Genomic DNA, 26,830 nt, shown 5'->3' with positions numbered 1-26,830 from the left:
CTCCTCCCCCACTCTTGCTCTCTCTCACTTACTCCTCTCTCTCAAATAAATTAAAAATTAAAAAAATAAAAAGAATTTCCTTCCTTTTTAAAACTAGATAATATATCAGTGTATGTATATACCACATTTTGTTTATCCAAATATCCATCTATGGACACTTGGGTTACTTTCCCCTTTTCACTATTGTGATGAATCCTCCTATGAGCATAGGAAACAAATGTTTATTTGAGTCCTTGCTTTCACTTCTTTTGAGTATATACCCAGAAGTGGAATTGCTTGAGCATATGGTAATTCTTTGTGGAATATTTTGAGGAGTCACCATACCATTTTCCACAGTGGCTACACCATTATACATCCCCATCAGCCATACACAAGTGTTCCAGTTTCTTCACATCTTTACCAACACTTGTTATTTTCTGTATTTGTGATAATAGGGATCTTACTGAGTGTGAAGTGGTATCTCATTGTGGTTTTAATACGCATTTCCCTAATGATTTGTGATGTTGAACATCTTTTCACTCGATTATCGGCCCTTTGTATATCTTCTTTGTTTGTGTCCTTTGCGCATTTTTAAATTGAGTTGTTTGTATTTTTAAGTTAAGTTGTAGGAATTCCTTATATATTCTGGATGTCAAAACCTTGTCAGATACATGATTTGCAAATATTTTCTCCCATTCTGTGAATTGTCTTTCACTCTGTTGATAGTGTCCTTTGATGCACAACAGTTTTAAATTTTGATGAAGTCTGCCTGACCTATTTTTTTCTTTTGTTGCCTGTGCTTTTAGTATCATATACAAGAAATCATTGCCAAATTCAATATTTTGAAGCTTTTTCCCTATGTTTAAGAGTTTTATAATTTTAGATCATATGTTTAGGTCTTTGACCCATTTTGAGTTAGTTTTTGTATATGGCCTAAGGTAGGGGTCCAACTTCATTTTTTTGCACGTGGATAGTCTGTTTTCTCAGCATCATTTGTTGAAATGTCTTTTCCCCATTGAATGGTCTTGGAACCCTTGTCAAAAATCATTTGATCATATATATGAGGGTTTAGACTTTATATCTATTCCATTGGTCTATATTTCTGTCTTTGTGCCCTTACCACACTGGTTTGATTACCATAGCTTTGTAGTAAAATTTGAAACCAGGAACTGTGACACCTCCAACTTTCTGTTGTCTTTTTTTTTTTTATTTAATTTATTTATTTAAGTAATGTCTACACCCAATGTGGGGCTCAAACTCACAACCCCGAGATTAAGAGTCACATGCTCCTCCAGCTGAGCCAGCCAGATGCCATACAACTTTGTTTTACTTTTTCAAGATTGTTTTGGCTATTCTGGGTTGCTTAATAAGATGGATTTTTTTTTTATTTTTGCAAAAAATGTCATTGGGATTTTGATAGGGGTTGCATTGAATTTGTAGATCACTTAGGGGGGTATTGGCATCTTAACAATGTTATATCTTCCACTCTTTGGGTTGTTTTTCCATTTATTGGTTTCTCTAATTTCTTTAGGCAGCATTTTGTGGTTTTCAGTGTATAGTTCTTTCACCTCCTTGGTTAAGTTTACTCCTAAGTATTTTATTCTTTTTGATGGTATTGTAAATGAAATTGTTTTCTAAATTTCCTTTTTGGATTGTTCATTGTTAGTGTTCAGAAACACAGCTGATTTTTGCATGTTGATTTTGTATCCTACAACTTTGCTGAATTCGTTTATTAGTTCTTACAGCTTTTATGGAATCTTTGGGGTTTTTTTACATATAAGATCATGTTTGTTGTCTATAAACAGAGATAATTTTCCTTCTTCCTTTACAATTTGGATTCCTTCTCTTTTTCTTTTCTTTTTTTTTTTAAGTAATCTGTACACCCAGTGTGAGGCTCAAACTCATGACCCCAAATCAAGAGTCACATTATCTCTGACTGGGCCAGTCAGGTGCCCCAGGATTCCTTTTATTTTTCTTGCTTACTTGCTCTGACTAGGCCTTCTAGTACTATGTCAAATAGAAGTAATATAAATGGGTATCCTTGTCTTGTTCTAGGTGTTTACTTTTTAATTTAGTATATTAGATATAAAATGCTTTTCTTTACATAACATTGATTACCATATATATCCATTCCAGTCTAGCCCTTTAGGCCTTTGGGATCATCCTGGCTTTTTTCATTAAACCTAAAGTTTTTAGTTCTAACTACACTCTCCACTTCACTCTAAATTTCTTATTTGACCTAAAAGAAATCTCTAGTTTCTTTACTGATCTGCCTTCTCCCATTTCAGCTCATTTTATCCATTCTCATGCTATTATAGTCATCTTCATCTCTATTCTGTCTGTTTTTCAACTGTTAAAGCCACATGGGAAAAGCCTAATTCTGATTAATCCAATTACCTGCCTTTTACACATGTACACCTAGTCTCTGGGCAAGCTAGAAAAAAAATTATACAACTCTGATATTATCATAAATTATGGTATCCATCTTTAATTTTGCCTGAAAAGTCTTATAGTCCTTTTCATTCTCAGATTCTCTCATTTCACAGAGAATAAGAGAAAGCTTTATCACTAATCCAGATCTCAGCCAGTAGGTCTAAAAACATATATCTCTTCTTGGCTCTCCCTCAGACACTTCAGAGTCACAGTATCCTACACTGGACCTACCATCTCAACAACTGCCACTACCCCTCACTGTGGTTGGCACCATCATCCAACCAGTTTTCCAGGATCATCCTTGATTCTTCTCTCATTTTCATACCCATTCAAGTCCTGTCGGTTCTGCCTTCTAAGTATATCTCCACATCTACCCACTTCTCTCTCTTTTTTAAGAAGATTTTATTTATTTATTTGACACAGAGAGACACAGCGAGAGAGGGAACACAAGCAGGGGGAGTGGGAGAGGGAGAAGCAGGCTTCCCGCGGAGCGAGGAGCCCGATGTGGGGCTCGATCCCAGGACCCTGGGATCATGACCTGAGCCAAAGGCAGACACTTAACAACTGAGCCACTCAGGCGCCCCTCTACTCACTTCTCTATTTCAACATTTCTAGTACACTAGTTCAGCCTTCTTAAATTATTTCAGCAGCTCTGAACTATATTTCTGCTTCTAATCTTGATATCCTTCAGTATATTTTCCATTTTTCAATGGAAATTCCTGGAGATCCTGGAGAATCTTTCTAAAATGCTAATTTGCAACTGTTTTCTTGTTTACTTTTATTTTTCCAGGGCAAAATCTAAATTTCATGTGCCCTGGAAAGCCCTTTATGATCTTACATCTCCACTTATTTCTCAGCATGCTCCTTGCTTATGCCCCATCCCTGGTGTGCTAAGCTTCATTTCTTTGAAGGACTTGACATGTTGCTCACCTCTTGGCCTTTATATATGCTATTTTCTCTCTCCTTCATTCTCCTTCCTATGCCTCAGCCTACACATTACTTGCTCCAGGAAGCCTTCCTTCACTCAGCCACTTAGACACACTCAGTAGTTTATAGCTCCCTGTTCTTAAGCTCATCAAAGAGTTATTACAGTACAATCACTTTGTACTGTAATTGGCTGATTACATGTCTGTACTGTCAGCACTACCATATACAGGTGCTAGAGTCTGGTTGTATCACCAGTGCCTCGCGTAATACCTGACATACTGTAGATGCTCAGTGATTATTGAATAAAGTAATATTGGCTTATAAAGAAGTTGACAAAATGTTAGAAAAATAGAACATGAGTACCAGAAAGGACCTAAGCATTTACCAGAACTTTTTGGGTGTCCTTGTTGCTTTATCAGAAGAAATACTTCTTTCCCATTAGACATGTATGCATTCTTCTTGGGCCAGTTCCCTAGCTTTGAGCCTGCTGCCATAATTTGCCTTGAAATATATATATATTCCATTTATTTTTTTTTTAGTAGGTACTATGTATATTAAAAAAAACAAAACAAAACAAACCTCGGGTCACCTGGGTGGCTCAGTCAGTTAAGCGTCTGCCTTTGGCTCAGGTCATGATCCCAGGGTCCTGGGATCAAGTCCTGCATCACGCTCCTCACTCTGCGGGAGGCCTGCTTCTCCCTCTCCCACTCCCCCTGCTTGTGTTCCCTCTCTCGCTGTATCTCTCTCTGTCAAATGAATAAATAAAATCTTTTTTTTTTTTTTTTTTTTAAGATTTTATTTATTATTTGACAGAGAGAGAATGAGAGAGAGCACATGAGAGGGGGGAGGGGCAGAGGGAGAAGCAGACTCCCCGCCGAGCAGGGAGCCCGACGCGGGACTCGATCCCGGGACTCCAGGATCATGACCTGAGCCGAAGGCAGTCGCTCAACCGACTGAGCCACCCAGGCGCCCTGAATAAATAAAATCTTAAAAGAAAAAAAAAACCTCAAAAAACGCAAAAGACTCATTTTTAAAAACTCTTCCTCCCATCATTGTTTCCCAGCCACCCAGTTCCCTCTTCTGGAGACATATCTATTACTAGTTTTATATATATCCATGCAGGATATGTTATATATATATATATAAGCATGTACGTAGCAAACTACACACACTTGCTTTCTTTATCTTAGAGATTGTTCTATATCAGTATTGATAGTGCTGCCTTACTTTTTTTAATGTCTGCATAATATTCCTTTATAGAGATATATCATAATTTATTTAACTGGTACCATATAAATGGACCAATGTGTTGAGCATCCTGTCCTGTAACCAAGAACCATTTGTATTTCATTTTCTGTGAAATATCTGCTCATATGCTTTGCTCAGTTTCCCATTAGATTGATGTTTTCTTCTTCATTTAGAGGAACTTTTTTTTTAAAGATTTTATTTATTTGTCAGAGAGAGAGAGAGAGCAAGTGAGCACAAGCAGAGGGAGAAGCAGGCTTCCCGCTGAGCAGGGAGCCCGATGTGGGACTCGATCCCAGGACCCCGGGATCACGACCCAAGCCGAAGGCAGACGCTTAACCAACTGAGCCACCCAGGCGTCCCTAGAGGAACTTTTTATATATTAAGGAAAATTAGCACTTTGTAATAAAAATATTAAAATTTTTCGCCATGTTTCCTTCTCATACTTTCATCATTTCATGGTTTCCTTGATCCATCCAGAATTAATTTGTGTCACATGTATGTAATAGAGATTTTATTTTTGTCCAGATGGTGCCAATTTTATTTTTGTGTGGATGATTAATCATTTGTTCAGCGATGTTTATTGAATAATCTTTCCTCTATTAATTTGAAGTATCTTTCTTTTTTCCATATTCTCACTTCCTCTGTATTATTTCAGGGTATTTCTGGGGCTCTTTCCTATCCCATTGCTCTGTTTTTCTGTTCATGTACTTGTGCTATGATGTTTTAAGGATTATAGCTTCAAAATATTTTTTAATATCTTGTAGGATAGGTTCCTTCACTACTTTTTGAGAAATTTTCCTGTGATTTTTACTTGTTTATTTTTCTTTATGAACTTTTAAATCATGTTTCCATCCCTTGCTTCCCCTATCCACTACCATAAAGTTAAGCAAGTTAAAAAACAAAACAACAAAGTATTGATGCACTCTTGTCTTTTATTTGGTTTGCATTGTTAGGGGGTATTTTGGAGGGAAATGTTCTCAAGTTAGGAATAGCCTGAGGTTTTTGTCTATGTTTTTCTTGTATTATGTTTGGTTAATATAAGACAAACAATCCAAAAACTGCCTTATGTGGCCTTATGGAATACTCTTTACAGAACACCAGTTTTAATGCAAAGTAAAAGTTTCATGTAGGTTTTTGAATGGATCATTTAGGACTATGTGCAGCCAATTTTTTCCTTGACATCTTTGTATTCACAGGACTACTTTATATTGCCCCTAGCCTCGATTTTCCTTTGTTATTGACAATCCTAATCCGTACAGTTTGGCTTCAGTTAAGGGAATGCTCTTGGCTTTGTCAGTTTGGATTGCTAACATGCTTCCAAGTCACAGGGCTTTTGGAGATTAGCTCTCAGAATAGCTTTCCCCTTGTAATTTCTTCTTTGGTTTCGTTATTGAAAACTCTTCAAATATAGACAATACAAACATAATAAATGGAAGGAAGGGTTCATCTCCCTCATGATTCAATCTTTCTTAAACAACATTATTATTGACTGGCCTATTGGTTGCCAAAAAGGAAAATCAATTTTATTAGAAGTATTTGCTTGGCCACAGATCGTGGTACTAACCCAGCAGAGACAGGCTGATGTTATCAACTATCTGAAGACTAATTTTTACCATTAGCCTGAAACAGAGTCGTAATTAGAGATATGTCAAAGTCTAATCTGTGTTTTTCTGTCATTTTTACCCGTCAGTATATCTCATATGTACTTTTATTGCACTGCAGTTTCTATATTCTGTGACTGATGGAATTGGAACTTTTTATTTTATTTCTAAGAAAGATCCTTTATAGATTTCATTTGTTATCTAGCAGTATTATGGACGCACTTTTGTCTCTTCCACTGCTTGGTATTGATTTTTAGTTCAACTCTGGAACTTAGGTTCTTAACCATATTTGAAATTAGGATATGGGTTAAATATACACACATACACCCCAAAGACCTCTTGAGTAATTTTGATCTTTCAAACCCTGGAGAAAGATTAAAACTACTCCCAACGCACACTGGAGGTATTTGAATGCTGAAGATTTATTACTAGGTTTTCTAAGATTTACTGTAAAGTAATATTAAGGAACTCAGCAGGGCTGAGGGAGAAGTGGGAGCATCTGTGGTGTTAGGTGTTTACACTGTGTAGTAGGTGTTAATGCAGTTCAAGTGGAAAATATTTTGTTTGAGTGGTACTGAAATATTTAAGACTTGGTGATTTATAAATTACATAAACTTGTGGTTTACATAATGGCAGAGAGCACCGTGCCCTCTCCGTGAATGCCTTGGTGTCTGTGTATTGTAAAAGATTTCAAAAACATGAGATGTTAACTAAACTTACTGTGGTGATCATTTCACAGTGTATATAAATATTGAATCATTATGTTGTATACCTGAAACTAATATAATGTTGAATGTCAGTTACATCTCAGTTAAAAAAAAGGATACGTGGAATGAACGAATAAATGAATGAATCTGAAAAAAAAAGAAATTCTATCTCTGTATGTAGTTTCATGAAATAAATAGAAAATGTATTTTTTTTTAAAGTATAGGAATAATGACAAGTCTAGATTTCACCAGGGTGTTGTGGGGCTTAACTTAATGACCTCTGTATCTCAAGCTGTCTTGCTGCTCCTGACCAAGTCTACTCCTCCTCCCCAAGTCCACCAAGAATATTGCTGCCAACAGAGACTTCTTGAGACTGCTGTTTATTATGTCACTGACCTGGTCAAAACTGTCTAAGACTGCACTGCCCATAGGACAAATTCCAAACTCTCTAGATTTGAATTCAGAGTTCCTCATTATCTGAAAAAAGACAAAAAACAAACAAAGTCATGAGAAAAGTATAAAACAGTAAGTAAAACCATCTATAATTATGTGTGTGGGTTGGGAGAGGGGTAAGATATAAAACAGTTTTTTAGTGTTTACTGTGTACTAAGCATTTTATATACATTATCTCTTTTAGTCATCACATCAGTGCTATAATGTAGGTGTTATCTGCATTTTATTGGTGAAGAAACAGGAGGTTGGGAAGTCCTAGAGCTAGTAAGTGATAAAGTTTAGATTTGAACATGTCATTCTGACTCTAAATAAAGCCCTAAGTCTTAACTGCTCCACTGTAAAATTTGAGTACATTTTATTCTCATCTTTATTTTCTCTACTTACACGTATATAACATATTTTAAAGATACTTGGTATAGGGGTGCCTGGCTGGCTCAGTGGTAGAACATGCAACTCTTTATCTTGGGGTCATGAGTTTGAGCCTCATGTTGGGTGTAAAGATTACTTAAAAAAATAAAAAATGCATAAAAATTGGAATAAAAAAATATATTTGGTACGATAGTACTAGAGTAGTTTTTCTTTATTATTTAAAAGAATTGACATATAAAATACATTTAGTAAGATACATATAGTACAAAAATCTTAAGGACCCAACTTAATACACACACACATACTGATGCAACTACCATCTGTATTAAAGGAGAACATTTCCAAAACCCCAATAGGTTTGTTTCCTTAAGGAGCTTCCTATCAATATCGATCTTCCCACTCCCACTCTGAGGGAACTATTATTCTGACTTTTTTTTTTTAATTATGTTATGTTAATCACCATACATTACATCATTAGTTTTTGATGTAGTGTTCCATGATTCATTGTTTGTGCATAACACCCAGTGCTCCATGCAGAACATGCCCTCCCCAATACCCATCACCAGGCTAACCCATCCTCCCACCCCCTCCCCTCTAGAACCCTCAGGTTGTTTCTCAGAGTCCATCGTCTCTCATGGTTCATCTCCCCCTCCGATTTCCCCCCCTTCATTCTTCCCCTCCTGCTATCTTCTTCTTCTTCTTTTTTTTTTTAACATATATTATTTGTTTCAGAGGTACAGATCTGAGATTCAACAGTCTTGCACAATTCACAGCACTCACCATAGCACATACCCTCCCCAATGTCTATCACCCAGCCACCCCCATCCCTCCCCCCCCCCCACCACTCCAGCAACCCTTAGTTTGTTTCCTGAGATTAAGAATTCCTCATATCAGTGAGGTCATATGATACATGTCTCTCTCTGATTGACTTATTTCACTCAGCATAATACCCTCCAGTTCCATCCACGTCATTGCAAATGGCAAGATCTCATTCCTTTTGATGGCTGCATAATATTCCATTGTATCTATATACCACATCTTCTTTATCCATTCATCTGTCGATGGACATCTTGGCTCTTTCCACAGTTTGGCTATTGTGGACATTGCTGCTATAAACATCGGGGTGCATGTACCCCTTCAGATCCCTACATTTGTATCTTTGGGGTAAATACCCAGTAGTGCAATTGCTGGATCGTATGGTAGCTCTATTTTCAACTTTTTGAGGAACCTCCATACTGTTTTCCAGAGTGGCTGCACCAGCTTGCATTCCCACCAACAGTGTAGGCGGGTTCCCCTTTCTCCGCATCCCCGCCAACATCTGTTGTTTCCTGACTTGTTAATTTTAGCCATTCTGACTGGTGTGAGGTGGTATCTCATTGAGGTTTTGATTTGGATTTCCCTGATGCCGAGCGATGTTGAGCACTTTTTCATGTGTCTGTTGGCCGTTTGGATGTCTTCTTTGGAAAAATGTCTGTTCATGTCTTCTGCCCATTTCTTGATTGGATCATTTGTTCTTTGGGTGTTGAGTTTCATAAATTCTTTATAGATTTTTGGTTACTAGCCCTTTATCTGATATGTCATTTGCAAATATCTTCTCCCATTCTGTCGGTTGTCTTTTGGTTTTGTTGACTGTTTCCTTTGCTGTGCGAAAGCTTTTTATCTTGATGAAGTCCCAATAGTTCATTTTTGCCCTTGCTTCCCTTGCCTTTGGCGATGTTTTAGGAAGAAGTTGCTGTGGCTGAGATTGAAGAGGTTGCTGCCTGTGTTCTCCTTTAGGATTTTGATGGACTCCTGTCTCACATTGAGGTCTTTCAACCATTTGGAGTCTATTTTTGTGTGTGGTGTAAGGAAATGGTCCAGTTTCATTATTCTGCACATGGCTGTCCAATTTCCCCAACACCATTTGTTGAAGAGACTGTCTTTTTTCCAGTGGACATTCTTTCCTGTTTTGTTGAAGATTACTTGACCATAGCACTGAGGGTCCATTTCTGGGCTCTTTATTCTGTTCCATTGATCTATGTGTCTGTTTTTGTGCCAGTACCATACTGTCTTGATGATTACAGCTTTGTAATAGAGCTGGAAGTCCGGAATTGTGATGCCGCCAGCTTTGCTCTTCTTTTTCAACATTCCTCTGGCTATTCGGGTTTTTTTCTGGTTCCATACAAATTTTAAGATTATCTGTTCCATTTCTTTGAAAAAAGTGGATGGTATTTTGATGGGGATTGCATTGAATGTGTAGATTGCCCTAGGTAGCATTGACATCTTCACAATATTTGTTCTTCCAGTCCATGAGCATGGAACGTTTTTCCATTTCTTTGTGTCTTCCTCAATTTCTTTCATGAGTGTTTTATAGTTTTCTGAGTACAGATCCTTTGCCTCTTTGGTTAGATTTATTCCTAGGTATCTTATGGTTTTGGGTGCAGTTGTAAATGGGCTCGACTTAATTTCTCTTTCTTCTGTCTTGTTGTTGGTGTATAGGAATGCCACTGATTTCTGTGCATTGATTTTATATCCTGCCACTTTACTGAATTCCTGTATGAGTTGTAGCAGTTTTGGGGTGGAGTCTTTGGGTTTTCCACATAAAGTATCATATCATCTGCAAAGAGTGAGAGTGAGAGTTTGAGTTCTTATTTGCCGATTTGGATGCCTTTTATTTCTTTTTGTTGTCTGATTGCTGTGGCTAGGACTTCTAATACTATGTTGAACAGCAGTGGTGATAGTGGACATCCCTGTCGTGTTCCTGACCTTAGTGGGAAAGCTCTCAGTTTTTCCCCATTAGGAATGATATTTTCTGTGGGTTTTTCATAGATGGCTTTTATGATATTGAGGTATGTACCCTCTATGCCTATACTCTGAAGAGTTTTGATCAAGAAAGGATGCTGTACTTTGTCAAATGCTTTTTCTGCATCTATTGAGAGGATCATATGGTTCTTGTTCTTTCTTTTATCAATGTATTGTATCACATTGATTGATTTGCAGATGTTGAACCAACCTTGCAGCCCAGGGATAAATCCCACTTGGTCGTGGTAAATAATCCTTTCAATGTACTTTTGGATCCTGTTGGGTAGTATTTTGGTGAGAATTTTTGCATCCAAGTTCATCAGGGATATTGGTTTGTAATTCTCTTTTTTGATGGGGTCTTTGTCTGGTTTGGGGATCAAGGTAATGGTGGCCTCATAAAATGAGTTTGGAAGTTTTCTTTCCATTTCTGTTTTTTGGAACAGTTTCAGAAGAATAGGTATTCATTCTTCTTTAAATGTTTGGTAGAATTCTCCTGGGAAGCCATCTGGCCCTGGGCTTTTGTTTGTTGGGAGATTTTTGACGACTGCTTCAATTTCCTTAGTGGTTATAGGTCTGTTCAGGTTTTCTATTTCTTCCTGGTTCAGTTTTGGTAGTTGATACATCTCTAGGAATGCATCCATTTCTTCCAGATTATCTAATTTGCTGGCATAGAGTTGCTCATAATATGTTCTTATCATTGTTTGTATTTCTTTGGTGTTGGTTGTGATCTCTCCTCTTTCATTCATGATTTTGTTGATTTGGGTCATTTCTCTTTTCTTTTTGATAAGTCTGGCCAGGGGTTTATCAATCTTGTTAATTCTTTCAAAGAACCAGCTTCTAGTTTCATTGATCTGTTCTACTCTTCTTTTGGTTTCCATTTCATTGATTTCTGCTCTGGTCTTTATTATTTCTCTTCTCCTGCTGGGTTTAGGCTTTATTTGCTGTTCTTTCTCCAGCTCCTTTAGGTGTAGGGTTAGGTTGTGTACTTGAGACCTTTCTTGTTTCTTGAGAAAGGCTTGTATTGCTATATACTTTCCTCTTAGGACTGCCTTTGCTACATCCCAGAGATTCTGAACAGTTGTGTTTTCATTTTCATTTGTTTTCATGAATTTTTAAAATTCTTTAATTTCCTGGTTGACCCATTCACATTCTTTAGTAGGATGCTCTTTAGCCTCCATGTATTTGAGTTCTTTCCGACTCTCCTCTTGTGTTTGAGTTCTAGTTTCAAAGCACTGTGGTCTGAAAATAGGGAGGGAATGATCCCAATCTTTTGGTACTGGTTGAGACCTGATTTGTGACCTAGGATGTGATCTATTCCGGAGAATGTTCCATGGGCACTAGAGAAGAATGTGTATTCTGTTGCTTTGGGATGGAATGTTCTGAATATATCTGTGAAGTCCATTTAGTCCAGTGTGTCATTTAACGTCTTTATTTCCTTGTTGATCTTTTGCATAGATGATCTGTCCCATTTCAGTGAGGGGGGTGTTAAAGTCCCCCACTATTATTGTATTGTTGTCGATGTGTTTCTTTGCTTTTGTTATTAATTGGCTTATATAATTGGCTGCTCCCATGTTAGGGGCTTAGATATTTAGAATTGTTAGATCTTCTTGTTGGATAGACCCTTTATCTAGGAAATAGTGTCCTTCCTCATCTCTTATTAAACAGTCTTTGGTTTAAAATCTAATTTGTCTGATATAAGGATTGCCACCCCAGCTTTCTTTTGGTGTCCATTAGCATGGTAAATGGTTTTCCACACCCTCACTTTCAATCTGGAGGTGTCTTTGGTTCTAAAATGAGTCTCTTGCAGACAGCATATCAATGGGTCTTGTTTTTTTATCCAATCTGATAGCCTGTGTCTTTTGATTGGGGCATGTAGCCCATTTACATTCAGGGTAACTATTGAAAGATATGAATTTAGTGCCATTGTATTGCCTGTAAGGTGACTGTTACTGTATATTGTCTGTGTTCCTTTCTGGTCTGTGTTGCTTTTAGGCTCTCTCTTTGCTTAGAGGACCCTTTTCAATATTTCTTGTAGGGCTGGTTTCATGTTTGCAAATTCCTTTAGTTTTTGTTTGTCCTGGAAGCTTTTTATCTCTCCTTCTATTTTCAATGACAGCCTAGCTGGATATAGTATTCTTGGCTGCATATTTTTCTCATTTAATGCTCTGAATATATCCTGCCAGTCCTTTCTGGCCTGCCAGATGTCTGTGGATAGGTCTGTTGCCAATCTAATGTTTCTACCATTGTAGGTTACATATCTCTTCTCCTGAGCTGCTTTCAGGATTTTCTCTTTGTCTCTGAGACTCGTAAGTTTTACTATTAGATGTCGGGGTGTTGACCTATTTTTATTGATTTTGAGTGGGGTTCTCTGTGCCTTCTGGATTTTGATGCCTGTTTCCTTCCCCAAATTAGGGAAGTTCTCTGCTATAATTTGTTCCAATATACCTTCTGCCCCTCTTTCTCTTTCTTCTTCTTCTGGGATCCCAATTATTCTAATGTTGTTTCGTCTTATGGTATCACTTATCTCTCAAATTCTGCCCTCGTGATCCAGTAGTTGTTTATCTCTCTTTTTCTCTGCTTCTTTATTTTCCATCATTTGGTCTTCTATATAAGTGATTCTCTCTTCTGCCTCATTTATCCTAGCAGTTAGAGCCTCCATTTTTTTTTTGCACCTCATTAATAGTCTTTACTATTCTGACTTTTATTGCCATCAATTAATTCTACCTCTTCTTGAAATTCAAATATTTGTAACATGTATATTATTTTGGATCAGTTTTATTATGCTCAATATAACATATGCTTAAGATAACATATATCCATCTTGTTACATATATCATTTGTTCCTTTATTGCTGTATGTTTTTTTTTTATTGTATGCATGCCTATACCACAACTTATCTATTCTCCTGTTGATGGACATTTAGTTTTTTGATTTTTTGCTCTTCAGTTTAATGAATAGTGGCTATTATGAATAAAGTGGCTATAAACATTTTACATGGGCATATACACATATATTTTCATTTCTCTTGGGGATATACATAGGAGTAGAATTGCTGGATCATTTGGTGACTCTCATTTGAACCTTTTGAGGAACTACTTACAGTTTTTCAAAGAGGCTGCCCCATTTTACATTCCCACCAGCAATGTGTGAGAGTTCCAGTTTTTCACATCTTTGTCAACAGCCATTTTAGCATATTTCATTGTGGTTTTGATTTTCATTGTCCTAATTGTTAATGATGTTGAGGATCTTTTCCTGTGCTTATTGGCCACTTTTGTATGTTCTTTGAAAGGTAAATGTCTTTTCAGATCCTGTGCCCACTTTTTTTTTAATTGGGGGGGGAAAAAAAAGGCCGTAGAAAGCATAATAAGGTTTTTTAGAAGCAAAATCTGTTGAGGGACATAATGGACTCAGGGCCAGCCTTTTTGAGGTAAATCATCATTTGTGTTCTTGTTGCCATCCTCTCTTCTGTCTGAGATATTAATCTGGGTGAAATCAGCTTTGAAAGGACCGATAATGGTGACCTCAAAGGGAAAATATGTCATAACAGAAGCCTGAAGGGTGTGGGTACAAGGGAGTAGGTTGGGGACTTTGCTTAGGTGATGGTATTAGTAGTGGGATAAATGAAGTAACTGCCTGAATCAGACCTTTTTTTTTGTTTTTGGCACTTTTCTTTTAATCTCCTAAGTTCTCTAGCCATCATTCAGAAGGACCCCCAAAGAAAAGGGACTAGGTTAGTTTTGTGGATTCACCTAATTCCATAGGTGGTCTCTGTACCTCAAACAGCTAGAGCAGATTAATATTAACTATGTCTAGGGGAAGGGAAGGGAGGGAAAACTGGGAAGAAATCACAGAGGGAGACAAACCATGAGAGACTCTTGACTCTGGGAAACAAACTGAGGTTTGCAGAAGGGGAGGTTGGGTGGGGAGATGGGGTAACTGGGTGATGGGCATTAAGGAGGGCACATGACATGATGAGCAGTGGGTGTTATATGCAACTGATTAATCATTGAACACTACATCTGAAACAAATGATGTAGTATATGTTGAATAATTGAATTTAAATTTTAAAAATCCATATGGAAAAAAAGAAAAAAAAAACATCTCTGTCCCCATTTTAAGAATTTGGTTGTCTCTTTATTATTGAGTTGTGAGATTTATTATGTATTATGAATACAAGTCCCTTATCAGGTATGACTTGTAAATATGTTCTTCCATTCAATGGATTGTCTTTTTACTGGCATAATAGTATCCTTTGAAACACAAAAAGTTTTAATTTTGATGAAGCCCAATATATCTAGTTTTTATTTTGTTTGTGTTTTCGATGTCATTTCTAAGAAACTTGTTTAATCAGAGATCATAGTGATTAAGCCTTTTTTTTTTTTTTAAAGATTTTTATTTATTTATTTGACAGAGAAAGACACAGTGAGAGAAGGAACACAAGCAGGGGGAGTGGGAGAGGGAGAAGCAGGCTTCCCGCTGAGCAGGGAGCCCGATGTGGGGCTCGATCCCAGGACCCTGGGATCATGACCTGAGCCGAAGGCAGACGCTTAACGACTGAGCCACCCAGGCGCCCCAAGCCTTTTTTTTTTTTTTTGAAGGTTTTATTTATTTATTTGACAGAGAGAGACAGTGAGAGAGGGAACACAAGCAGAGGGAGGGGGAGAGGGAAAAGCAGGCTTCCCATGGAGCAGGGAGCCTGATGCGGGGCTTGATCCCAGGACCCTGGGATCATGACCTGAGCCGAAGGCAGACACTTAGCAACCGAGCCACCCAGGTGCCCTAAGCCTTTTTCTTCTAAGAGTGTTACATAATGTTCTCTCTTACGTTTAGGTTTTTGATTAATTTTGAGAGGTGTATGATGTGAGGTAGAGGTCCAACTTTATTCTTTTACATGTGGATATTGTTTCAGTGTCATTGGTTGAAAAGACCATTCCTTTCCCCCCACTGAATTGTTGTAAGATCCTTACCAAAAATCATTTGACCGTAAATGTGAGGGTTGATTTCTAGATTTCTCAATTCTTTTCCGTTGATTCATATGTCTACCCTTATGCCAATACACTTCTTTTGTTAAATTTATTCCTTTGCTGAGATTTTCTGTTTTTCTCATTTATTTCAAGAATGCTCATAATTCCCAGAGGCACTGCATGCGGGAGGCAGGCTGGGTCTCGCGCCAGGTCGGGTGTGCGCACAGGCTTGGGGCGCTGCGACTCGTGCAGTTGGGGCCTGCATCTGGGTAAGCGCGTTTGGTGCAGTGTTTCCTGTTCTCTTCCCTGCGTGTCTGCAGCTCGGGTCTTGCCCAGTCAGCCCGACCATGTCTTCAGCTTTGGAAGAGCTACAGAAAGATTTAGAAGAGGTGAAGGTGCTGCTGGAAAAGGCCACTAGAAAAAGAGTACGTGATGCCCTTACAGCTGAAAAATCCAAGATTGAGATAGAAATCAAGAACAAGATGCAGCAGAAATCAAAGAGAAAAGCAGAACTTCTTGACAGTGAAAAGCCAGGTGCTGTGGTTGCTCCCATTACAACAGGATACACAGTGAAAATCAGTAATTACGGATGGGATCAGTCAGATAAGTTTGTGAAAAATCTACATTATCTTAACTGGAGTTCATCAGGTCCCCACCGAGAATGTGCAGGTGCATTTCAGAGAGGTCATTTGATCTTTTGGTAAAGAATCTAAATGGGAAGAGTTACTCCATGATTGTGAACAATCTCGTAAAACCCATCTCTGTGGAAGGCAGTTCAAAAAAAGTTAAGACAGATACAGTTCTTATCTTATGTAGAAAGAAAGCAGAAAACACACGGTGGGACTACCTGACTCAGGTTGAAAAAGAATGCAAAGAGAAAGAAAAACCCTCCTATGACACTGAAACAGATCCTAGTGAGGGATTGATGAATGTTCTAAAGAAAGTCTAGGAAGATGGAGATGATGACATGAAGTGAACCATATAATAAAGCCTGGGGGGAATCAAGAGAAGCAAGCCAAAGGAGACACAGAATTTTAAGACTTTAAAGTCATTTTGGGAACTGCGATGTGGAAATGTTTTTTTTTTTTTTTAAAGATTTTATTTATTTATTTGATAGAGAGACAGCGAGAGAGAGAACACAAGCAGGGGGAGAGGGAGAAGCAGGCTTCCCGCGGAGCAGGGAGGCTGATGTGGGGCTCGATCCCAGGACTCTGGGATCATGATCTGAGCCGAAGGTAGACGCTTAACGACTGAGCCACCCAGGTGCCCCCAATGTGGAAATAATTGATGTTTCCAATGAGGAAATGTTGGTGAGCTGCACAGATAAATTTGACAGATAACTGCTTACATAGCCTTCTTCTAAGTAAAGGCAGTGAATGCTCCCATTTCCTCCTGGAGGATTTATTTAAATAAAATATGCTTATTAAACATATTATTTATTTAAATAAAATATGCTTCCTCCAAAATGGTTTCCTTAGTAATCTGGGCATTTTGTTCAAAAAAGGATAATATTGTATTCTTGTGTGAAATGTAAAAAAGCAAGTCTTGCCTAATGATAATGCGACATTGTGCATATTTTTGTTCAGCTAAGAGGTAGAAAACAAAAGTTGTTTGCCTATAAGTTCCTGATATTTGCCTATAAGTTCCTGATACCAGCTCCCACCATTGTAAGAATAAGTAAAAATAAAACCTGTATTTTTGCATTAAAAAAAAGAATGCTCATAACTCCTTATTGAAATATTTTATGACTACTACTTTAAAATCCTTGTCAGATAATCCTAACATGTGAGTCACCTTGGTGTTTGGTGTATATTGATTGCCTTTGCTCATTCAAGTTCTGATTTTCTTGGTTCTTGATTACTATGGCTTTGTGTAGTATGTTTTGAAACTGAGAAGTGTGAACTCTCTGACTTTGTTCTTTTTTTTTTTTCAAGGTTATTTTTGCTATTCTGGGCCCTTGGATTTCCACGTGAATTTTAGAATCAGTTTACTTATTTCTGCAAAACAAAAGGCAGCTGAGTTTTGTTTTTGTTTTGCTGATTTTTTTTTTTAAAGATTTTATTTATTTATTTGAGAGAGAGAGAATGAGAGAGAGCACATGAGAGTGGGGAGGGTCAGAGGGAGAAGCAGACTCCCTGCCGAGCAGGGAGCCCGATGCCGGATTCGATCCAGGGACTCCAGGATCATGACCTGAGGCGAAGGCAGTTGCTTAACCAACTGAGCCACCCAGGCGCCCCAGCTGATTTTTTTTTTTTAAGATTTTTTAAATTTATTCATTCGAGACACAGAGATAGAGACAGAGAGAGAGAGAATAAGCAGGGGGAGAAGCTCAGGGAGGGGGAGAAGCAGACTCCCCACTGAGCAGGGAGCCCGATGCAGGGCTCGATCCCAGGACCCTGGGATCATAACCTGAGCCGAAGGCAGACGCTTAGCCATCTGAGCCACCCAGGCGCCCCGGCAGCTGAGATTTTTATAGGGATTGCATTGAATCTGTAGATCAATTTGGGGAGTGGTGCCATTTTAAAATATTAAATCATCTCATCCATGAAATGTCCTTTCATTTATTTAGGGCTTGTTTAATGTCTTTCAGTGATGTTTTGTAGTTTTCCATTTATAAGTCTTACACTTCTTTTGCTAAATTTATTCCTAAGCAAAAGAATAGAAGATATAAAAAAGAACTAAATGAAAATTATAGAACTGAAGACATAATAACTGAAATAAAAATTCACTGGGTGGGCTCAATACCATAATGGAGATGACAGAGAAAAGAATCCATGAACTTGAAGTCAGATCAGTAGAAATTACCTATTTTGAAAAACTAAGAGAAGGTAGATGGAACAGAAATCAACAGAGCTTCCAGGACCTGTGTGACAATTACAGATGTAGTTTTTTGTCATCTGAGTCCCAGAAGGAGGAGAAAAACTGTGAAGCTGAAAAATATTCAAAGAAATAATGCGGAAAACTTCCCAATTTGATGAACGGCATTATAGATTAAAGAAGCTGAACAAACCCAAAACAGATAAATCTGAAAAATTCTATGCTGAATATGTCAAAATCAGACTTTCAAAAATTAAAGAGAAAACATTGAAAGCAGCTAGTAGGAAAGAATACATTATTTCTATAGGGAAACAATGATTCAGATGGTTTTTCATGGAGGCCATAAGGATGTGGCACCACATTTTTCAGGTGCTGAAAGAAAAGCTGTCAACTCTTAATTCTATAGCCAGTGAAAATATCTTTCAGGAATAAAGGTGAAATAAAACATTCTCAAATGAAGAAAAATGCAGAGCATTTGTCACCCACAGATCTACTCTAAAAGAATGGCTAAATGGAAGTTCGTTAAAGAGAAAGGAAATGGTAACAGGAGGGAACTTGTGACATAAAGAAGAAAGAGAAACAACAGTAGAATGGATGAAAATAGGGGTAAAAATAATATACTGTCCTTTACTCGATTTTTAAAAATTACACTTGACCACCAAATCAAAAATTTTACATCATCTGATGTTAAATATCCTACTGATCCATAAGAAATATTTAAGACAATTACATTGGGACAGGGGAGCATTTCTAGTTTCAGCTCCAAAATTAAAGAACATAGAAATATCAGTCCTTGCAATAACAAAAATAATAGTGGAACACATTGACAAGACCAATGTTAAGGAGCTTACCCCCCATGTTTTCTTCTAGTAGTTTTGTGGTTTCAGGTCATTACTCTATTTTGAATTGATTTTTGTGTGTGGTATAAGATAGGGGTCTCAGTTACTGAGAGAATTGTCTTAAAATCTCCAATTATGATTTATTTATTTTTTCTTTTAGTTATGTTCCTTTTTATATACCTTCAAACTATGTTATTAGATACAAATCTAAGATCTTGTTGAATTGACCCTTTTATCACTGAGAAATGACTATTTTAAAATCTATTAATTTTTAGTGTCTTAAAATGTACTTTGTTCAGTGATATAGTTACATCAGTTTTTCTTTTTCTTTTTTTTTAAGATTTTATTTATTTATTTGACAGGGACAGCGAGAGAGGGAACACAAGCAGGGGGAGTGGGAGAGGGAGAAGCAGGCTTCCCGCTGAGCAGGGAGCCCGATGCGGGGCTCGATCCCAGGACCCTGAGATCATGACCCAAGCCAAAGGCAGACACTTAACGACTGAGCCACCCAGGTGCCCCACATCAGTTTCTCTTTGGATAGTGTTTGCCTTATATATTTTTTTCTATCCTTTAAATTTTACTCTATTTCTGTATGAGTTTACTTGCCTGCCATGACAAAATACCACAGATGGAATGGCTTAAACAGCAGACATTTTCTCACAGCTCTGGAGGCTTCAAGTCTAAGAGCAGAGGGCTGACAGGGTCGATTTCTGGTGGGACCTCTTGTAGTGGCTTGCAGACAGCTGCCTTCTCACTTGTCCTCACATGGCCTTTCTTCTGTGTGCTCACAGAGAGGTGTCTGGTGTCTCCTCTGCTTCTAATAGGACAACAGCCCTGTTGGATGAAGGCCCTACTCCAATGACCTCATTTAACCTTAATTACCACCTTAAAGGCCTTGCGTCCAAGTACAATCACACTGGGGGGAAGGGCTTCAACTTAACAAATTTGAGGGGAACATAATTCAGTCTATTAACACTATGTCTTTATATTTAAAGTGTGTTTCTTGTAAATAGCATGTAGTTAGGTCTTGGTTTTTATTTGGATCTTTATCTTTTAATGACAAAGTTTAATTTATTTACATTTAATGTAATTAGTTGTATTATTCCATTTAATTTTGCCATCTTTCTGTTTGTTTTCTGTTTCACCTGCTTTTTGTTTTTCTGCTTTTCCTTTCCCAATTTTTTCTGTATTTATCAAGTATTTTTTTATTATTTCATTTTGCCTTCTTTAATGGGTATTTGCTATTCCTTTTATGATTATTCTTTTAGTGGTTGTGATAGGAGTTACAAAATAGTACCTTATTACAGTCTGCCTTAAATTAATGCTTTTGTCTTCTCCTGAACTATGTAAAAATCTTAAAATGGTACAATTCTGTTTATTTTTCTGCTTATGTTACTATAACTGTGATACATTTTTACTTCTGTATTTGCTACAGACCTCATAGGATACTGTTTTGGCATTGAACAGTCAATAGTCTTTTATCTTTATGCACATAAATGATGCTTTTTTATTCCTTCTTGCAGTTTTCTGATTTTATCTGGTATCATTTTTCTTTTGCCTGAAGTACTTACTTCAATATTTTTTATAATATTGACTTCTAATGATGGGTAACCTCAGCTTTAGTTCCCTGAGTTTGTCTATTTCACTTATTGTTTAAAAAGATAATTTTGCTTGATAGAGAATTCTATGTTGGCCACTTTATTCTTTCTGCCCTTTAGAGCTGTCATTCCGTCTTCTTCTAGATCTCATATTTTCTTCTTAGAAGTTAGCTGTAAGTCTTACTGTTCTTACCCTGAGGATGATGTCTTTTGGTCTGACAGCATTTAAGATTTTCCCAATATTTATCATTTTCCAGGAGTGACTAAGTGGGTGTTGTTGTTTAACTCTGCTTGGGGTCCACTGAACCTTTTGATATACCTTTTCTTGATTTTGCAAAATTTTTCATTGTGATGTCTTCAGATATGGCTTCTCCTCCATTCTCTTATCTGGAAGTACAGTTTCTCATATTTTAGACCATTTGGCATGTATTCTAAAAATCATATATTCCCTTTTATTTTTTTTTATATTATTTATATATTTATATTCTCTAAGTGCTCCAGTTTGGATAATTTTTGTTGACCCATCTTTGCCTTTGATAATCTTATCTTCTTCTGTTAAGTTCTTAATTTCATTGAGTTCTTAATTACAAACATTGTAATTTTTCAGTTCCAGAATGACCATTTGATTAACTTTACCTAGTCCCTTTTTATGTTGAAATTTTTCATCTTTTGTTCTATTTTCTTTCATGTATTTGCAGTAATCTTTTTAAAGTTCTTTTTTCTTAATTTAAATAGCTGAATCATCTTTGAGGCTGCTGCTTTTGGCTCTTTCTTCTTTATTGTTTATGGATCACAATTTCCCGCTTGTCCACATATCTCAATAAATTTTTTTAAATTTGAAACAATCTAAATTTATACAAACAAGAGTGTGTTTAAACCTTAAACCTCGAACTAGAAGAGTATTTTGCCAGCATTATGCCCTATCACCCCTACACAAACAAGGACATTCTACTGTATAACCACAATTCAACTATCCCAATCAGGATATTATCACTGTATATTACTGTCATCTAATGTTCATACATCACTCAGATTTTGCCAGTTGGCCCTTGAGGGTCTTTTTTTTTTTTTTTTAAGGTTTATTCATTCTATTTTAGAGAACACGAGCATGGAGAGGGGCAGAGAGAGAGGGAGACAAGCAGACTCCCAGTGAGCATGGAAACTGACTCAGGGCTTGATCCCAGGATCCTGAGATCATGACCTGAGCCGAAACCAAGAGTCAGAGGCTCAACCAACTAAGCCACCCACGTGTCCCCCTAGAGGGTCTTTTGTAACAAAAGGCTTCAGTTTAGAATCACACATTGCATTTAACTATCATGTTGAAAAGAGCCTAAAGATTTCCTTTAGTCTGGAACAATTACACAGTTTCTCCTTGACCTTTATGAATTTGATATCTTTAAAAATTACAGACCAATTACTTTATAGACTGTTTCTCATTTAGAGTTTGTCTCATGTTTCCTCCTGATTATGTTTATGTTATGCATCTCTAGAGGGATGTTGTAGAAGTGATACTGTGTTCTTATTGGAACCTATCTGATAGCACATACTTTCAATTTGCCCTATTACTGATGTTTATTTTGATCACTTGGTTAAGGTGGTGTCTGCCAAGATTCTTCATAGTAAAATTACTTTTGTCCCTTTGTAATTCATTACTGTTTTGTTGGAAAGATACTTGGAGATATAAAAATATCCTGTCCTCATCAAAACTTCAATTCATGCTTTTATTTACATCAGTTTGGATTCATAGTTCCCTATTTTATTTAATATTATAATATACTGTTATCATTATTTAAATTTATGCTCAAATTACTCCAGGTTTGTCCAGTGGGAGCTGTTCAGTCTGACTCCTGTGTCTTTTTGACATATGCCCATAATTCTTTGAGAATTTTCACACTTTCTGGCGTAACAAGAACTCCAGTTCACCTTGAACTTTTCCCTTTCCCAGCCATGGAAACAGCAGTTTCTCCAGAGAGCTGTGGTTCATTTAGTAGAGAATGGTATTTAGAAACCAAGATCTGAGTAATAGGTGTGCTCATTGCTGTTGGGCTATCACTCTTCCCAGATCTCCTGACATACACACATACACACACACATTAATATCTGTGTTCATTTTACTTTGTGTGCTGTGTATGTGTTTACCATAAGTTCACACCAGTACCTCTACTTCCGGATGAATACCACAAGATTTATTTAATTTTTCTATATTTGTAACTTTTTTTCTCTGACAGAGAGAAGCCTGGCTCTCATTATCATATTTACTTACTTGATCAGTCTCCCAGTGTGTAACCAGTTTCTCACTGCTGTTGTCACCCCCTCTCCTGCATGGATGCCTTCATCATACTGAAGTTCTGACAACTTGCTCAGACACTTTCCTGGAGGATGCCATCCTCACACCTCTTGGCCACTAACTCCTCTGAGATGGGTTACTTTCCCATGGGAGTGCCTTCCTCAGGCAGCTTAGGCTTCAACATCCAATACCTTGCCAACCTTCACTCTACTTGGACTCTGATACTTTGTACCAGACCATCTTTCTGTCTGGACATCTTCCTCATCTTGCATGAGCCCTGACACCTCACATTAGGCTGCTACCACTCCCAGTGGACACCCTCTTCATCCTAGTTAGTCTCTAATACCTTGCTCTACACCATGACTCCTCCCTCTTCTCTTCCTTCCACTCCCATGGATACCTACTTCATTCCGCCTTACCTATGGTTTTAAAACTGAACTATTCAATAAAAGAAGAGGAAGAGCTATATCTCGTAATTTTTTTATGGTATGTTGCACATTATGTATAAAGAAGAATAGAGAATGAAGTCAGTGTTATTTTCCCCCAAGAGGGGGATCCTGATCCCCTGATCCTCTGTCAGATATATTGATTGAGGGGCTGATCACCTCAGGCCAATGAGGAATTAAGCTAGGTTGTTGCTGTGTTGTAGCTCTAGTTATACTTCTGTTTTCTTACATATCTGGGGGAGACTTTTTAGGGCTTTTGCTTGTGAGCCTATGGGTCTCTGCCTCCCTGCTTTGAAAGACTGATGAAGACTCAGTCTGGTTCTTTCTGCTTTGAGCTTTTTTCTCCAGCTTCCTATCTCACACTGCTTCCAAATTTTGGCAAATGTGTTTACCCTGAGATTTGTTGTTTGAGGTAGGCCTCTTCCTCAAGAAGGACTGTCTCTCTCAAATATTGCAAGATAACAGATTCCTGTGTGTTCTTTTAGAAACTCTGATTTCCCACACAACCCCTGATTCAGAAATTAAACCATGTGGGAAAATAGCACTTTGTATTTGGGACTTCTGAAATTTTTCAGTTGTTGAGCCAACCCCAAACAACCTCCAAAAGTTTTGCTGATTTTATTTTCCCCAGTGTCATCATTTTATTTGAGCCACTCTCAATCCTTAGCCTTTACACAGAATCAGCAAATACCCCCTAGGTCAGGAAGCATCAGGAGAGAGCTTGTTCTCTCTTTTTTTTTTTTTTTGAGAACCTGTTCTCTGAGTAGCTCTCTGATTTAGTTCATTCAGTCCTTTTTGCTTCCGTGACTCTTTATAAATACAATTTTTCAATTTACCTAACTTTTTTTAATTGTTGCATTAAGAAAATTATTATATCTTCTTACATCTTACTGGGAACCAAAAAACAGCCATACATGTGGTTTCTGTACTTCTTTTTCAGTTAATATTATATATAATGGACATTTTTCCATATTCAATTGTTTTAAAGTTTTTTATTGTTTTTTTTTAATAGCTTATCAAACTGAGGGCCTTATAGCCCTGGCAGCAGTGGAATACATGATATATGCAAGAATATGTGAGAAACCAGAGTGCCTGGGTGGCTCAGTTGGTTAAGTGTCTGACTCTGGTTCAGGTCATGAGGGATTGAGCCCTGAGTCGGGCTCCATGCTCAGTGGGGAGTCTCCTTCTCCCTCTGTCTCTCTCTCTACCTCTCCCTCTGCCCGTAACCCTGTTTGTCCTCTCTCTCTCTCTCTCAAATAAATCTTTAAGAAAGTGAAAAAAAATTAAAAATTTAATAAAAAAGAATATATGAGAAACCATAAGATGAATATGGTGCATCTTTCCAGAGTATCCATTTTCCTTGAAGATTTGGGGAATACAAATAATTTAACTTGGAAGTAGCTCTAAAAATAATTTTATAGGTAAACAAACATAGATATATAATTGTAGAATAGGATATAAAATGTACACACATTACTTAGATAAAACAAGATTTCAAGGAAATTTCTTGTTTTCAGTAAAGCTGTATAGTCACTTAAGATATTCTTTCTTTTTTTTTTTTAAAGATTTTATTTATTTATTTGACAGAGAGAGACAGCGAGAGAGGGAACACAAGTAGGGGGAGTGGGAGAGGGAGAAGCAGGCTTCCCGCTGAGCAGGGAGCCTGATGCGGGGCTCGATCCCAGGACCCTGGGATCATGACCTGAGCTGAAGGCAGCCGCTTAACCAACTGAGCCACCCAGGGGCCCCTCTTTCTTTTTTTTTTGGACAAGAAGGCAGCTGGAGCAGGCAAGGCCACCAAGTCTGGCAAGAAAGCTGAGAAGGCTAAATGAATATTATCCCCAATACCTGCCACCCCAGTCTTAATCAGCGGTGGAAGAACAGTCTCAGAACTGTTTGTGACAATTGGCCATTTAAGTTTAATAGTGAAAGACTGGTTAATGATAACAATGCATTGTGAAACCTTCAGAAGGAAAGAAGAATGTTTTTTGGACCATTTAGGTTTTTGTGTTTGTGTGGCAGTTTTAAGTTGTTAGTTTTTAAAATCAGTACTTTTTAATGGAAACAACTTGACCAAAAAACTATCACAGAATTTTGAGGCCCATTTAAACAAAAGTTTAATGAGGGGGAAAAAAGATATTCTTTCAGTTTTTCAATAATTTTTCTCTCAAGGGGAAGTAGTTTAGATTTATCTTACCTCCCTCTCTTTCAGTATTCAAATATGTAAATATCACTGAGTATCTCATTTTCTAATTTTAGAAGACATGTATTAATCTTTTCTTTTTTTTGTTTGCCTTTAAAAAGTCTTCCCTAGGGGTTGCCTGGGTGGCTCAGTCGTTAAGCGTCTGCCTTCAGCTCAGGTCATGATCCCAGGGTCCTGGGATCGAGTCCCACATTGGGCTCCCTGCTCAGCGGGAAGCCTGCTTCTCCCTCTCCCACTCCTCCTGCTTGTGTTCCTGCTCTCGCTGTGTCTCTCTCTGTCATAATAAATAAATAAAATCTTAAAAAAAAAAAAAAGTCTTCCCTAGAAAATGGGGAAAAAAAGGCTTGCCTTCTCCCTTTTACTACCTTTATTTTATATGTAAACACTATTCCTGGACATTCAGTATTAAAGTAAATATTTAAATTAGACTTAAAAGTTGAGATGTTTAAGCAAAAATAGAGTATACTAGTAAATGACATAGGTGTATATCTTTTTTTGTAAACTTACTAAAAATATTTATTTTTCAAATTCTTAAATTCTTTTATACATTTGTAAACCCATTTACAAATAAATAAATATATTTATGTGTGTATATATATATATAGTTGACATGTATCTAGAGGTTATAAATCATAAGAACTAAAATTTGAATCTCAGAATTATTATAGTGACCAAGGACCTTGAAGCCATGGCATTGTTGTTAGAATAACATTAAACTAACTAGTTACATCACATTAAGTCAATTCTAAGATGACTTTTTTAACATTTTAACATTTTGAAATTGAGATATGTCTTAAAATCACTGTTAATCATTAAATAATGTAGTTGTCATTGCCTGTATTTGAATAAAGTTAGGCTTTAGTTATTAATGTTGTCTCTTCAGTTTAGTTAGTCATTGTATGATATGAGTGTGTTGCAGATTTTCCCCCAGCTTTTTCAGTTTTCTTTTCACTTTTTTTATAGTATCTTTTGCCATATAAAATTTAATTTTTTTTTTTAAGATTTTATTTATTTATTTGAGAGACAGAATGAGAGAGAGAGCACATGAGAGGGGGGAGGGTCAGAGGGAGAAGCAGACTCCCTGCTGAGCAGGGAGCCCGATGTGGGACTCGATCCTGGGACTCCAGGATCATGACCTGAGCCGAAGGCAGTCGCTCAACCAACTGAGCCACCCAGGC

General features: G+C 37.3%; 1 protein-coding gene and 1 pseudogene across 1 annotated transcript in view; both read left to right on the top strand.

Annotated features, from left to right (window-relative positions):
- The window catches only part of ACBD6 (acyl-CoA binding domain containing 6), a 217,914-nt gene that overhangs the window by 109,937 nt on the left and 81,147 nt on the right, over nucleotides 1-26,830 (top strand). The window lies entirely within an intron of this gene.
- LOC110573945 lies at nucleotides 15,810-16,500 on the top strand (annotated as a pseudogene).

The sequence above is a fragment of the Neomonachus schauinslandi genome, chromosome 6 (genome assembly GCF_002201575.2).
Source record: "Neomonachus schauinslandi chromosome 6, ASM220157v2, whole genome shotgun sequence".
NCBI lineage: Eukaryota > Metazoa > Chordata > Mammalia > Carnivora > Phocidae > Neomonachus > Neomonachus schauinslandi.
This window is presented reverse-complemented; position numbering and strand designations above follow the sequence as displayed.